Genomic DNA, 16,446 nt, shown 5'->3' on the forward strand with positions numbered 1-16,446 from the left:
CACACTGGGGTATCTGTCCAGAAATAATATTTTGGTTTACTTGGTCATTGTCTATTATGCACAGCTCACAAGCTAAAGCACAAGTTCCATGAGACACGGACCTGGACTGTCTCGTCCCTGCCCTGCTCATAGCAAGACGTGTTAGGTCCACACAAAACCCTGTAAACGGGTGTTTATAGCAGCTTTATTCATAACTGCCAAAATATGCATGCAACCAAAATGTCCTTCAGTGGGTGAACAGATAAACTATAGCCCATCTAGACAATGAAATATTATTCAGTGCTAAAAAGAAATGAGCTAACAAACCACAAAAAGACATGGTGGAAGCTGGGCATGGTGGCTCACGCCTGTAATCCCAGCACTTTGGGAGGCCAAGGTAGGCGGATTACCTAAGGTCAGGAGTTGGAGACCAGCCTGGTCAACATGGTGAAACTCCGTCTCTATTAAAAATACAAAATAAACTAGTCAGGTGTGGTGGCACGCACCTGTAATCCCAGCTACCCAGGAGGCTGAGGCAGGAGAATCAATTGAGCCTGGGAGATGGAGGTTGCAATGAGCTGAGATCGCGCCACCGCACTCCAGCCTGAGCGACGGAGCGAGGCTCCGTTTCAAAACAAACAAAAAAAACCAGACATGGTGGAAACTTAAATGCATATTACTAAGGGAAAAAAGCCAATCTGAAAAGACTACGTACTGTACATACTGTGTGATTCCAACTACCTGATTTTCTGGAAAAGGCAAAACTAATGGATACAGTAAAAAGATCAGTGATTGCTTGGGGTTAGGGGATGGGGAGTGATGAATAGGCAGAGCATAGACTGATTTTTAGGGCAGTGAAAATACTCTATGATTCTGTAATGGTGGATACACGCCAATAGACATTTGTCCAAGTCCATAGAAGGTACCGCACCAACAGTGAACCCTAATGTAAACCATGCACTGTGGGTGATAAAGATGTGGGTTCATCTACTGTAACAGACAGACCACTCTGGTGGAGATGTTGATAATGGGGGACAATAGGCCTGCGTCGGGAGAGAGTAGATGGGAAATCCTGTACCTTCTGCTCAATTCTGCTGTGAACCTAAAACTGCTCTTAATAGGTAAAGTTTTTTAAAATAAAAATCTGGCCAGGTGCGGTGGCTCATGCCTGTAATCCCAGCAATTTGGGAGGCCAAGGCGGGTGGATCACTTGAGGTCAGAAGTTTGAGACCAGCCTGGTCAACATGGTGAAACTCCATCTCTACTAAAAATACAAAAATTAGCTGGGCGTCATGGCGCTTGCCAGTAATCCCAGCTACTTTGGAGGCTGAGGCAGGAGAATTGCTTGAACCTGGGAGGCACAGGTTGTAGTGAGCCGAGATCACGCCACTGCGCTCCAGCCTGGGCAACAGAGCGAGACTCTGTCTCAGGAAAAATAAATACATAAATAAATAGGGCTGGGTGTGGTGGCTCACACCTGTAATCCCAGCACTTTGAGAGGCTGAGGCAGGTAGATCACGAAGTCAGGAGTTCAAGACCAGCCTGATCAATATGGTAAAACCCCGTCTCTACTAAAAATACAAAAATTAGCTGGGCTTTGTGGTTCGCACCTGTAGTCCCAGCTACTCAGGAGGCTGAGGCAGGAGAATCGCTTCAACCCAGGGGATGGAGGTTGCAGTGAGTCGAGATCGCACCACTGCACTCCAGCAAAAAATAAAAAACAAATAAATAAATATATAAATAAATAAATATCTTAGAAGAAATATCAACCAATTGTAATGTATGAAAGTTATTTGAGGCAAGTGGTTATTGGTGGCTCATACCTGTAATCCCAGCAACACTTTGGAAGGTCGAGGCAGGAGGATCACTTGAGCCCAGGAGTTCAACCAACCTGGGCAATATAGTGAGATCCTGTCTTTACTAAAATTCAAAAAGAATTATCCTGATATGGTGGCACATGCATGTAGTCCCAGCTCTTCGGAGGGCTAGGTGGGAGGATCACTTGAGCTCAGGAGGTAAAAGCTGCCGTGAACTGCGATCATGCCACTGCACTCCAGTCTGGGTGACAGAGTGAGACTCTGTCCAAAAAAAAAAAAAAAAAGACAGAGAGAAAGAAAGAAAGAGAGAGAGAAAAAGAAAGAAAGAAAGAGAGAACGAAGGAGAAAGAGAAAGAGAGAAAGAAGGAAAGAAAGAAAGAGAGAGAAAAAGAAGGAAAGAAAGAAAAAGAAAGGAAAGAAAGAAAGGAAAGAAAGAAAGAGAAAGAAAAGAGAGAAAGATAAGGATCTTGATTTCTAGAAACTATAAACAAAATTATAAATCAGTAGGGAAATTTGAGTATTGACTAGATATTTGATAATATTAAGTAATTATTGTTAAATTTTTAGGCATGTTGGTAGTATTTTGATTACTTTAAAGAAACTCTAAAGAGATACACACTATACTAAAACATTTATAAATGAAAGTTAAGGATGTGTGGGATTCGACTGAGTGTGGACCCTAGATTAACCCTAAGGTGAGACTTGTTGACACTGGGTGATGGGGCCAAGGATTTCATCACACCAACATCTCCATTTTTGTATATTTTGAAAATTTCCAAAATAAAAAATAAAATCTGTAAGTATGTTTAAATCTTCCCTGTGTATAGCCATGACAAACAGCAGCACTGAATGACTTCGTTGACAAAGGGGACCTCTTGAGTCCCAGGGAGCCAGGCACAGGAATGAGGCTGCACATTAAGTGTCTCAAGGCAAGAAGCTGGGAGCTGGCAGGGTCTCTCGGGCACAGGGCTGGATCTATTTCAAGCACAGCTGTGGGCCTATACATCCAGGTTCTCCTCCACAGAATTCAGGATACTTGAACAGATTTGTTTTTTAAATCATCACGCAATTTTGGTAGCTGCAGCCACAATCTATAGGATATTCCTGCAACCCAGATTCTTCCTTTCACAAGCTTAAAAGTCCCACAGCACAAAAACCTACCAAAATACTACACTAAGCAAAGAAGTTTCTAAAAAAGAAAACCAGTCACCAAGTCAAGTGAAAGATTGAAATGCCATGAATTTGAGACAATTAAGGAAACATTTAATTCCAAATTTAACACACCAAGGCCAATTATAAATTTAAATGTTCAGATTACAATATGAGTTTACAGATCTGATGGTGAGACATACAATTTATGCAGGAATTTTGCTTCTTCGCTTCATGGCCTCCAGTATTATAGACACTGACACGAACAATATATGAAATGGTCTTATGTAAAAGCGACTCCCATCAAGCTTCACTTGAAGCAGGAATGGCAAGTAAACTCCTGTCGAAACACAACAGCAGCCTGCAGAACCAACGACCCCACACCATAGGCAGTTGCAGACTCCCCAAACAGAGTCTGCGTGGAAGACCATCTTCACCCCTGCTCCGTACACTCGTCCTTCACTCAGTCAGCGCGGCATTCACTGAGGGCCTGCCACAGGCCGGGCACTGGGCTCAGAGTGGTGAAAGAGACAGACGAGGTCCTGGCCTCCATGGGGCAGCTACTCTTCCGGGCCCCCGTAGCACCCAGCAACCAACGACATGTGACCTTCTTTCTCCCATGCACCATTTGTCTTTTGGGTTTTGTTTGTGTGTGTGTGTGTGTGTGTGTGTGTGTGTTTTGTTTGTTTTGTTTTGTTTTGTTGTGAGATGGAGTCTCCCTCTGTCACCCAGGTTGGAGTGCAACGGTGCAATCTCAGCTCACTGCAACCTCTTCCTCCCAGGTTCAAGCAATTATCCTGCCTCAGCCTCCCAAATAGCTGGGATTATAGGCACCCGCCACCAGGTTAATTTTTTTGTATTTTTAGTAGAGACGGGGTTTCACCATGTTGGCCAAGCTAGTCTTGAACTCCTGACCTCAAGTGATCTGCCTGCCTCAGCCTCCCACAGTATTGGGATTACAGGTGGAGCCACCATGCCGGGCCTCCCATCCACCATTTGGACTGAGCAAGGGAAGGACTCCGTCAGCAGAGAAGGGTCTCCCATGACAAGGTTCCACAACCTAGCTGCTCCCCAAGGAAGCCTCAACTATGTCTTCCTCATCCTCTGGCAAATCCAGTCCTGCTTTCCTGTTAAACAGGAATACGGGAGTTAAACAGGAGGGTCTCATTAGTTAGGCATTCATTACTAGCAAAACCCTTATATTCAAAAATATCCCTTATACTTATGAAACAGTTTACCAAGTACTTCTTCCCTTTTTGTTTAAAATAGCCAAGCAGGGCTGTTGAGAGATAAGGAAAGAGAAGGTCATGGACATGTGGCGTTTTCCTCCCACACTGAGCAGGGATCACCCGTGTAACTAAGAGCATACTGAGCGTGGATTTCAGGGTAGGCACACTGGGGGTCCTGCCTAGCTCCGTCTTGGCTCACGCTTCCTTAGAAAAGCCAGCTGTCATGTTGTGAGGATGCTCAAGCTGCCCTTTGGAGAACTTCACAGGGTGAGGAACTGAGGCCTCCTGCCAATTGCCCGCACCATTTTGCCAGGCATGTGAATGAGCCACATTGGAAGTGGAGCCTCCAGCCAGTCAAGCCTTCAAATGACTGCAGCCCTCAGGACAGATTCTGAGCCCACTCAGGATCACCCCAATTAATCACCCATATGTGAATCCCTGATCCATGGAAACTGTGAGATAATGCTTATTGTTGTCTTACAGTGCTAAATTTCAAGGTGATTTGTTATGCAGCAACAGATAATACACAAGAACACTGAGACAGCCCCTCTGAAGATGAAAAGTACAGCCATGTGGAAGGGATAACCCCAGCTGTGTGGGACAGAGAAATATCCCAATGAGGACAGAGGTTGCTCGGAAACCTATCTCAGCTCAACAGAAGGATTTTCTAACATTCAGAGTTGTTTAAGGAATAATCAGCTTGTCTTAGAGGTTTGCTCTCTGTTACCTGAGAGGTTTGCTCAGAGGCTGGTGAAAAGGGGGGTTGAGATGCTATGGGAAGAAGTCAATGAACAGAGAGATGGTTGGCTTGATGGCACTTTTTGTTGTTGTTGTTAGTTTGTTTTTGAGAGATGGGGTCTATGTTATCCAGGTTGGTCTTGAACTCCTGAACTCAAGCTATCTCGGCTCTGCCTAGGATGGAGTGCAGTGGTGCCATCTCAGCTCACTGCAACCTCTGCCTCTTTGGTTCAAACAATTCTCATGCCTCAGCCTTCCAAATAGCTCGGATTACAGGGGTGCGCCACCACACCCGGCTTATTTTGTATTTTTGGTAGAGAAGGGATTTCGCCATGTTGGCCAGGTTGGTCTCAAACTCCTGGCCTCAAGTGATCCATTCACCTCGGCCTCCCAAAGTGCTGGGATTACAGGTGTGAGCCACTGTGCCTGGCCTTGGTGACTTTTAAGTTCCTTTCCTACCTAGAGATTCTTCTGCCACCACATCATGCAACTTTTCCAGGGACCTGGAAAATCTAATCAGCTTCCCATTCATGGCACATCTGTGCAGTGTGTGGCTGGCTATCAGTTACTGAACACTGATTTATTGTGGCCTGGGACTTCTGGGAGGTAACAGACAAAACATGAGCTACTGGTCCTGCCACACAGCTGCACATGCACACATAATGACACATTGCCACCGAGCACAAACTAAGGCTGAAAGACGGGGGAGTGAGGACGGCAGTAGCCTGAAGCCAGGGATAATGTTGAGAGGGCTGCGAGGCACTTAGGTAAGTACAGGCTGGAGAGAAGGCACAACAGGAATCAGTTCAAGGTTAAGAACACTCCAATCCCATCTCTAAAAGGCAAAGGCTCAGTAAGCTGACAGATAAAATAAATTTAAACTTAGGAGAACTGCAGGATTCAAAAGAAGAAAATTGCTTCCATGCCTGTATCTAGCAAAATTATTTTATTTTCTAAAAATAAAAAATTCAAAGTTGCCTTTCCTGTCACAGTGCATGAACAACTCAGCAAAAAGTTCCTATTTAGTCTGCCCGCAAGGCTCCCAAGTCTGAGAACCAGAACACACCATCAGCCCTGTTCCCATGCCACACCAGGGCTCAGGAGCAAGGGCCCAGGGTATTACTGCAACAAATCTGTTAGTAATGGTAGGGGAAAAAAAAAAAAAAGGAGACAAGGACCCGGATGCTGTCACTGCAACTCTGAAGTTGTAAAGTTGCAACTCCAACAGCAGTGCCCAGGGCCTGTGGCCCCAGGGGCAGGAAGGCCAGTGAACACCTGAGGCCCAGCTAAAGCATCCCCCATTCCTTCCCTACCAGGGTCAGTCACCAGATTCCTGGCCTCCTGGACTCAGATCTCCAAGCCATTAAGTCAACGGACATTTCCCGAATCCCTTGATGTGTCAAGCCCAGTGCCAAGCATACAGATGATCTTTGATATCTCATCCCTCCTCCTCCTCCTTCCAGATGGTTTCCCATCAAATTTTCAGAAAGGTAAGACTAGAAGGAACCCCAGACATCACCTAGCCCAGTCCTCTTATTCTACAGATAAAGAGACTAAAGGGTGTGATCGTTAGAAGGGAGGTTAGAGGCTGTGGCAGACTGAAGCATTTCTCCCAATTCTTTCTGCCATCCCTGAACTACAATTATAAGTCCACAACCTTTGCCACTGGACTTTGCAGGATCCTCTAGAATGGGGAATGGATACCTTCCCACCCAACTGATACTGGACAGGGCCGTGTGCCTTGATTCAGCCAACGGAACGTGGCATGGAGTGAGGGTATGCAGGCTCAAGCTGGGATGCTGTGACTCCCGTTTACCCTCCTGTACTTCTGCCATCACAACGGGAAGACACACTTCCTAGCTTACTCCCAAGTGCCACTGCCTGAAGGAGACCTGCCCTGGTCATCTGCGGACCCTCAAGCAAGAGTAAACCACTGCTGCTTTAACATCTGAGTTTAAATCACCTCTGGGCAATGTATTTTGAAGTTGCTTGATCCAGGAGCACAGGTGAGCTGAGGACTTGGTTCTAACTCCCGCCCACCCTCGCCTGTCAGAATGCACACAGAGCCCACTGTCACTGGGGTGTCACAGTGGAGCATGGGATCAGCAGCAGATGATGATGCTGGAGAGGCAGAGATGAGGCCAATCCTGAGTGGGAGTCATGGTGGCATATATCTGAGATGAATAGAAGATGAATAAGGAGACCCTAAGTGTCAAAATACGAGTCTCAACCAGCAATCTTTGTCAGCAATCTAAGGATCTGCTTTTGACTTCCATCTACTTTCTTACAGGCTATGGCAATCACTCTTTTTGTAAGTATAGGGCTTTATAGCTAGTTAGCAAAGCCTAGAGATGTGAGAAGGGACCTTAGAGGTACACCTTCCTGGATGTAACTTCCCATCTGGTCCTGGATGGCATAGCTGCAGCTGGCCATTGAAACATGCTGTCATTTCCCCTTAGTGTAGGTGTTTTTCAAAAGGCCTTGATTTTCTCCCTGGTCAAATGATCTTTGACAGGGATGCCAAGACCACTCAGTGGGGGAAAGGACAGTCTCATCAACAAATGATGTTGAAAAAACTGGATGTCCTTATGCAAAACAATGAAGTTAGACCCTTATCTCACAGCATATGCAAAAATTAACTCAAAATGGGTTAAAGACCCAGCAAGGTGCAGTGGCTGCCTGTAATCCCAGCTACTTGGGAGGCTGAGGTGGGAGAATCACTTGAGGCCAGGAGTTCAAGATCAGCCTGAGCAACACAGGGAGACCCTGTCTCCACAAAAAATAAAAAAATTTAAAAATCAGTAAAATTAAAACAAAATAGATTTAAATGCCTAAATGTAACATCTGTACAACTCCCAGAAAAAAAATAGGCAAAAAGTTTCATGACATTGGATTTGGCAATGATTTCTTGGATATGACACCAAAAGCATAGGAAACAAAAGCAAAAACAGACAAATGGGACTACATTGAACGACACAACCTATGCCCATCGAAGGACACAATCAACAAAGTAAAAAGGAAACTTATGGCATAGGAGAAAATATTTGCTAATCATATATCTGACAGTGGGTTAATGTCCATAACGTAAGAAGAACTTCTACAACTCGACAACAAAAATCAAATAAATGATTAAAAAATGAGCAAAGGGGCCAGGCGCGGTGGCTCACGCCTATAATCCCAGCACTTTGGGAGGCTGAGGTGGGTGGACCACTTGAGGTCAGGAGTTCGAGAACAGCCTGGCCAACATGGTGAAACCCCATCTCTACAAAAAATACAAAAAAGTAGCTGGGCATGGTGGTGGGCGCCTGTAATCCCAGCTACTCAGAAGGCTGAGGCAGGACAATCGCTTGAACCTGGGAGGCGGAGGTTGCAGTGAGCCAAGATCGCGCCATTGCACTCCAGCCTGGGCGACCGTGTGAGACTCTGTCTCAAAAACAAAAACAAAAACAAACAAACAAAGGACTTGAATAGACATTTCTCTAAAAATGTTATACAAACGATCAACAAGCATATGAAAAGATGCTCAGCCGGGTGCAGTGGGTCACGCCTGTAATCCCAGCACCTTGGGAGGCTGAGGCAGGTGGATCACCTGAGGTCAGAAGTTCGAGACCAGCCTGGCCAACATGGAGAAACCCCGTCTCTACTAAAAGTACAAAAATTAGCTGGGTGTGGTGGCGGGCACCTGTAATCACAGCTACTCAGGAGGCTGAGGCAGGAGAATTGCTTGAACCCAGGAGGTAGAGGCTGCAGTGAGCCGAGACTATGCCATTGCATTCCAGCTTGGGAGACAAGAGCGAGACTCCGTCTCAAAAAAAAAAAAAAAAAAAAAAAAAAAAAAAAAAAAAAAAACGAGGATGGGCAAGGTTGGGCATGGTGGCACACGCCTGTAATCCCAATACTTTGGGAGGCTGAGGTGGGATAGTTTGGGAGGCCAAAGTGGGAGGATCACTTGAGCCCAGGAATTTGAGACCAGCTTGGATAACACTGCAAGATCCTGTCTTTAAAAAAAAAAGAAAAAGGCCAGTTTGGTGGCTCATGCTTGTAATCCCAGCACTTTGGGAGGCCAAGGCGGGCAGGTCACCTGAGGTCAGGAGTTCGAGACCAGCCTGGCCAACATGTTGAAACCCCGTCTCTACTAAAAATACAAAAAATTAGCTGGACGTGTTGGCAGGCGCCTGTAATCAATCATAGCTACCCAGGAGACTGAGGCAGGAGAATCGCTCGAACCCAGGAGGCAGAGATTGCAGTGAGCCGAGATCACGCCATTGCACTCCAGACTAGGCAACAAGAGCGAAACCCTATCTCAAAAAAAAAAAAAAAATCTAAAAATTAGCCATGTGTGGTGGTGTGCACACCTATACTCTCAGCTACTCAAGAGGCTGAGGTGGGAGGATCACTTGAGCCCAGAGGCTGGGGCTGCAGTGAACCATGATCATGCCACTGCACTGCAGCCTGGACAATGAAGCAAGACTCTGTCCCCTCCTCCCCGGCCAAAAAAAAAAAGAGAGAGAGAGAGAGATGCTCAACATCATTTACCATCACAGAAATGCAAATCAAAACCACAATAGAGATCATCTCACATCCATTAGGATGGCTACTATCAAAAACAAAGACAAAAAAAAAAGAGAGAGAAAATAAAGCATTGGCAAAGATGTAGAGAAACTGGAATCTTTAAGAAACATTGTTGGGCCGGGCACAGTAGCTTACACCTGTAATCTCAGCACTCTGGGAGGATAAGGAGGGAGGATTCCTTGAGCCCAGGAGTTCCATACCAACCCGGGCAACATAACGAGATCCCATGTCTACAAAATAAAATTAAAAAAAAAAAAAAAGAAACATTTTCAGTGGGAATGTAAAATGGTATAATCACTATGGAAAATAGTTTGGAGGTTCCTAAAAAAATTAAAAATAGAACTACCATATGATACAGCAATCCCACTTGTGCATATATAACCAAAAGAACCAAAAGAAGGCTGGGCGTGGTGGCTCATGCCTGTAATCCCAGCACTTTGGGAGGCCAAGGCAAGTGGATCACTTGAGGTCAGGAATTCAAGGCCAGCCTGGCCAACATGGTAAAAACCCGTCTCTACTAAAAATACAAAAATCAGGTGGGCGTGGTAGAACATGCCTGTAGTTCCAGCTACTCAGGAGGCTGAGGGAAGAGAATTGCTTGAACCCAGGAGGCAGAGGCTGCAGTGAGCTGAGATTGTGCCACTGCACTCCAGCCTGAGCAACAGAGCGAGATTCCATCTCAACAAATAAATAAATAAATAAACAAATAAATAAACCAGAAGAATTGAAAGCAGGGTCTCGACATATTTGCACATCCATGTTCATAGCAGCACTATTCCCAATAGCAAGAAGAGCGAGCAACTGAAATGTCCGTCGACATTTAATAATAAATGAATAAGCAATAATAAACGAAAATAATAAATGAATAAGCAAAATATGGTCTATATACAAAATGGAGTATTATTCAGCCTTATAAAGGAAGGAAATTTTGACACATGCTATGACTCCTATGAAACTTGAGGACATTATGCAAAGTGAACTAAGCCAGTCACGAAAAGACAAATACTGTATGATTCCATTTTATGATGTATCTAAAGCAGTCAAGTTCACAGAAACAGCAAGTAGAATGGTGGGCCAGGGGCAGTGGCTCATCCCAGCACTTTGGGAGGCCGAGGTGGGCAGATCACCTGAGGTCAGGAGTTCAAGGCCAGCCTGGCCAACATGGTGAAACCCCATCTCTACTAAAATACGAAAATTAGCCGGGCATGGTGGTGGGCACCTGTAATCCCAGCTACCCGGGAGGCTAAGGCAGGAGAATTACTTGAACCCGGGAGGCAGAGGTTGTAGTGGGCCAAGATTGTACCATTGCACTCTAGCCTGGACAACAAGAGTGAAACTCTGTCTCAAATAAAAAGAAATAGAAAGTAGAATGGTGGTTACCAGGGGTAGGGAAAGGGGAAAATGGGAGGAGTTATCCAATGAACATAGAGTTTCATATTTGCAGGATGAAAACGTTTTGGAGATGTGTTTTACAACAATGTGAATATACACAATGCTACTGAACTGTACACTTAAAAATAGTTAAGATAGTAAATTTTATGTTATGTGTTTTTTACCACAATAAAAAAAATCACAAGGAAAAAAATCAGTGTGTTGAAGAGATATCTGCACTTCCATATTTATTGTAGAACTATTCACAATAGCCAAGATATGGAATCTGCCTGAATTTTAAATCACAATGAGATTTTAAAATTATTTTATTTTTATGATTTTTTTTTCTTTTCTTCCCAACATGGGTTGGGAACCAATGGAGTGTTTTGTTTTATTTTTAAAATGTTATTTATTTATTTATTTAGACAGGGTCTTGCTCTGTTACCCAGGCTGGAGTGCAGTGGCATGATCACAGCTAATTGCAGCCTCAACCTCCCAGGCTCAAGTTGGGGGAGGGGCTTGATTTTCCACTATCTTTACAGCCTAGAGGATATTACAACCTAGCAACCGTTAGACACTGACTATGAAGGATGTGGTTCTTCTATGCATGATTTGAGAGTAACATTTCAGTATGATACTTAAGAGCTAGGCAATCTGGAACTGCGAGAAACGCTGGCACCCAGGAAGAGTCCTAAAAGATGCTTTCAACGTTTTCCACCCAGGAAATGTATACTTAATATGCGTATTAAGTATATTAATGGAATATACTTAATTAATGGAATATAATGGAAAATCCACCCAGCAGCTAGACAACCACATACTTAAAGCAGACAACGGGTATATTGGAAGGACCACTAATTCAAACACATTTATTTTCAAAGCTTTTAGGGGAAAAGGGGTCAGGACAGTGTAGTAACTAAGATGTAGTAAGGCTTTGAACTTGGGACTTAGCCGGTCTGGGCTTCACTCTGGCTATGCAATTCACTAGTTGTGAAATCTTGAACAATTCTTTTTTTTTTTTTTTTTTGAGATGAAGTCTTGCTCTGTCACCCAAGCTGGAGTGCAGTAGCACGATCTCAGCTCACTGGGCTCACTGCGCTCACTGCAATCTCCGCCTCCCAGGTTCAAGCAATTCTCCTGCCTCAGCCTCTTGAGCAGCTGGGACTACAGGCGTGGGCCACCATGCCTGGCTTCTCCCCAGAATGACAAATACAGAGAGAAACCCAGGATCCCAGATGCTTCAAAACTATTATACAGTTTTTTTGTTTGTTTGTTTTTGTGTTTCTTTGTTGTTGTTGTTTAGCTGGAGTCTCGCTCTGTCGCCCAGGCTGGAGTATGCAGTGGCGTGATATCGGCTCACAGCAACCTCTGCCTCCCAGGTTCAAGAGATTCTCCCACCTCAGCCTCCTGAGTAGCTGGGACTACAGACACATGCCACCACACCCGGCTAATTTCTTTTGTATTTTTAGTAGAGACAGGGTTTCCCCATGTTTGGGCACGCTGGTCTTGAACTCCTAACCTCAAATGATCCACCCGCCTCGGCCTCCCAAAGTGCTGGGATTACAGGGTTGAGCCACCTCACCCAGCCTGTTCTACAGCTTCGCTGAATGCTCACTACTTTCCAAATATTTTATGTTCATTATTTCATTTGGTCCTCAAAACAAACATTTCTGTTTCTCAAAATTTATTATTAACATTTACTTATTTATTTTTAGAGAGAGAATCTTGCTTTGTCATCCAGGCTGGAGTGCAGTGGTGCCATCATAGCTCACTGTAGCCTCGAACTCCTGGGCTCAAGTGATCCTCCTGTCTTAGCCTCATGGGTCACTAGGACTACAGGCTCATGCTACTGTACCTGGCTAATTTTATTTTGAGATGGGGTCTTGCTGTGTTGCTCGGGCTGGTCCCAAACTCCTGGCTTCAAGTAATCTTCCTGCCTTGGCCTCCCAAAGTGCTGGGGTTACAGGTGTGAGCCTCTGTACCCAGCACAGACTTTTCTTTTCTTTTAGATTTTATTTATTTGTTTGTTTTATTTTTTACTGCATTTAAAATTTTTTTCAATAGGTTTTTGGGGAATAGGTGGTGTTTGGTTACATGAATAAGTTCTTTAGTGGTGATTTCTGAGATTTTGGTGCACCTGTCACCCAAGCAGTGTACACTATACCCAGTGTGTAGTCTTTATCCCTCACCCTCCTCCCATCCTTTCCCCAGAGTCCCTGAAGTCCACTGTATCTTTCTTATGCCTTTGCATCCTCACGGTGTAGCTTCCACTTATGAGTGAGAACATATGATGTCTGGTTTTCCATTCCTGAGTTACTTCACTTAGAATAATGGTCTCCAATTCTATCCAGGTTGCTGCAAATGCCATTATTTCATTCCTTTTTATGGCTGAGTAGTATTCCATGGTGTGTGTGTGTGTGTATATATATCTCCACATTTTCTTTATCTACTCATTGATTGATAGGCATTTTGCCTGGTTCCATAAACTTTTCTTTTATTCCCATATTTGAGATGAGGAAACTGGGGATAAGAAGTAAGTTGCCAGAGTAACACCTACTAGATAGGTAGTCGACAGGTAACCGAGATAGTCTGACAGTTTCGCTCATGCTCTCTCTGGTGTGTAGTACCATACTGTAACTGAGAAGCTGCTGATGTGACCAGATGTGCTAAGATGAGGCATGTGGAAATGGGAATTTGTCTTGATACCAGTCTGCTTTGACTTGTAAGAATCTTTGAAAAGGGGGAAGACAGAGTTATAAAACCTCAGTGTTCTTTTTTTTTTTTTTTTTCGAGATGGAGTCTAACTTTGTTGCCCAGGCTGGAGTGCAGTGGCAAGATCTCAGCTCACTGCAACCTCTGCCTCCCAGGTTCAAGTGATTCTCCTGCCTCAGCCTCCCAAGTACCTGAGATTACAGGCACCTGTCACCACACCCAAATAATTTTTGTGTTTTTAGTGGAGATAGGGTTTCACCATGTTGGCTGTAGAACAGGCTGGGTGAGGTAGCTCAATCCTGTAATCCCAGCACTTTGGGAGGCCGAGGTGGATGGATCATTTGAGGTCAGGAGTTCGAGACCAGCCTGCCCAAACGTGGGGAAACCCTGTCTCTACTAAAAAATACAAAAAAAGTTAGCTGGGTGTGGTGGCACGTGTCTGTAGTCCCAGCTACTCAGGAGACTGAGGTGGAAGAATCGCTTGAACCTGTCACTGCATACTCCAGTCTGGGCAACAAAGCGAGACTCTATCTAAAAAAAAAAAAAAAAAAAAAAAAAGCTGTAGAACAGTTTTGAAGAATCCGGGATCCTGGGTTTATCTCTGTATTTGTCATTCTGGGGAGAAGCTACAATGGCTTCTATACCTCTGCTGCCCTGGGATGGAGGCAGCTGCCAGAGACATTGTTTATTTGGGGGACTCACACAAGCACCACGCATGGGTAGTTGCAGACCTGTCTACATGGTTACATACACAGTTAAAAGCTGGTCAGCACTCAGCAACCAGACAGTCTGAAGCTGAGCTCTCATGGGAAGCCTTCTTAAATTAACCAGTATGCTCCAGGAAACAATCTGTGCTGGTTAATTTAACTGATTTTCTTTCTATACTTGTTGAAAATCTCTGTGGGAAAAAAAAAAAAAAAGAAAGAAAGTGAATCTGAGTTTCTGCCAAAGTTCAGGCAACTGGCCCCTGCCTGAGAGGCTCAGGGTCTGCAGGTACAGGACTGAGTGTAAACACCAGGGCTCCAGCCGGGCACCGTGGCTCACTCACACCTGTAATCCCAGCACTTTGGAAGGCCAAGGCAGGTGGAGTGCTTGAAGCCAGGAGTTTGAAACCAACCAGGACAACATAGTGAGGCTTAATCTCTACAAAGAAATAAAAAATTAGCCAAGTGTGGTGATGCATGCCTGTAGTCCCAGCTACTCTGGAGGCTGAGGTGGAAGGATTGCTTGAGTGCAGAACATCGAGCCTGCAGTGAGCCGTGATGGTGCCACTGCACCATTCCAGCCTGGGTGATAGAGTGAGACTACATCTCAAAATAAACAAAAACAAAAACAAACCAAAAAACCAGGGCTCCTTCCTTTACTGGCAGCCCAAGCAGGCCTGTCGCATAGAGGGCACTAGATAAATATATTGCTGGATAAATAAATAAAAGAATAAAGAGCTGAGGTTATGTCCATAATGACCCCAAGATACAACCTATATATGGAAGCAAATGATGAACAGTGATCCAAGTTGCTGGGCCTTAGACAAAGCAACTACACTTTCTGTGCCTTGTTTTCCCCATCTGTAAAATGAGCGTGACCGTGGATGCTCCGGTTCCCTCCCAGGTCATGAAGACTGGAAGTGTGATGAAGTAGATCCACACACATATAAAACATTATTTCCTGCAATATTCTATTCTTGATCAGTTTTCTGCTTTTCATTTCATACAATGTGCAAAAGGATGAGAGAGGATGCTGAGGTTCCACAGCAGCTGGAAGCCCTGACCTCATGGAAATGGCTATCCACATCCTTACATAATACTTTCAAAGGACCCAGAACCAACAAATACACATCTGGCACTCTCCTCCCAGGGCAAATGAAGGAAGTGGGAAGGCTTGAGCACATTTCAGTTCAACAAGAATTTCCTGGGCTCCTCCTCTCCCAGTTGATGTACTGCTCTAGAGGAACAAAGATGTCATTCTGCCAGGTGGGAGGAAAAGGTGAGGTGGGAGGATTAGTTCAAGTCCCAACGTTTGGAGAAGAAAGAGGAGGAGGGTGAGGAGGAAGCTGGAGGCAAAAACTACCAACGGTAAAGGAGATCTGGAGAACAGGGTCTGAAACAGTCTGACACGCTCTGTCTTTCTCAAAGAGTTGCTTCGCCATGGACCCACTTGCCACTGATCTCCCTTTGGGTCACTTGCATTATCCTGAGTGTTACACCAGTGTGGCCTGCACTTTCGTGTCACATGAGCACCTCTGGGAGAGATGTATGAAGCCCAGTCTGGAGTCTGAGCATTAGCTGAATAAAGTGACCAAGATCTTTCTACAGGTCTACAGAGACCTATGTCATCACGCCGGCTCTGCGATGATGATTACCAACCTGTCCAGCTAAAGAGGACCAGGCAGACACCACGGTGGGCTTCAGCAAGGAGATGAAACACAGAGAAAATGGGTTCTACCTAAGCAAAAACACCCTGGACCTCATTCCTTTTTTTTTTGGTGATAGGTCTCACACCCAGGGGCTGGAGTGCAGTGATGTGATCTTGGCTCACTGCAACTTCTGCCTTCCAGGCTCAAGCAACCCTCCCACTTCAGCCTCCTGAGTAGCTGGGACCACAGGCACACATCACCGTGCCTAGCTAATTTTTGTATTTTTTGTAGACATGGGGTTTTTGCCATGTTGCCCAGGCTGGTCTTAAACTCCTGGACTCAAGGGATCCAACCAACTCAGCTACCAAAGTGCTGGGAATACAGACCTGAGCCACTGAGCCCGGGCTGGTCTTAATTTTGTGTTGAGAATACCAGTATGAACTGATAATATATTCTATTTTTAAAGATAACAAACATATTGTACTTTTTTTTTTTTTTTTGAGACAGAGTCTCTCGCTTCTGTCAG

The 16,446-nt window shown here is 44.8% G+C and overlaps 1 protein-coding gene and 1 long non-coding RNA gene across 4 annotated transcripts in view; one reads left to right on the plus strand and one right to left on the minus strand.

Moving 5' to 3' along the window:
• OSBP2 (oxysterol binding protein 2) overlaps nucleotides 1-16,446 on the minus strand; it is a 221,023-nt gene that overhangs the window by 187,720 nt on the left and 16,857 nt on the right. The window lies entirely within an intron of this gene.
• The window catches only part of LOC116270740, a 69,183-nt gene that overhangs the window by 43,701 nt on the left and 9,036 nt on the right, over nucleotides 1-16,446 (plus strand). The window contains exon 2 of the long non-coding RNA XR_004178915.1: nucleotides 6,229-6,402. This is a non-coding gene — a long non-coding RNA (uncharacterized LOC116270740). The remainder of the gene's footprint in view (nucleotides 1-6,228; nucleotides 6,403-16,446) is intronic.

This window comes from Papio anubis, chromosome 16, assembly GCF_008728515.1.
Source record: "Papio anubis isolate 15944 chromosome 16, Panubis1.0, whole genome shotgun sequence".
Lineage (NCBI taxonomy): Eukaryota > Metazoa > Chordata > Mammalia > Primates > Cercopithecidae > Papio > Papio anubis.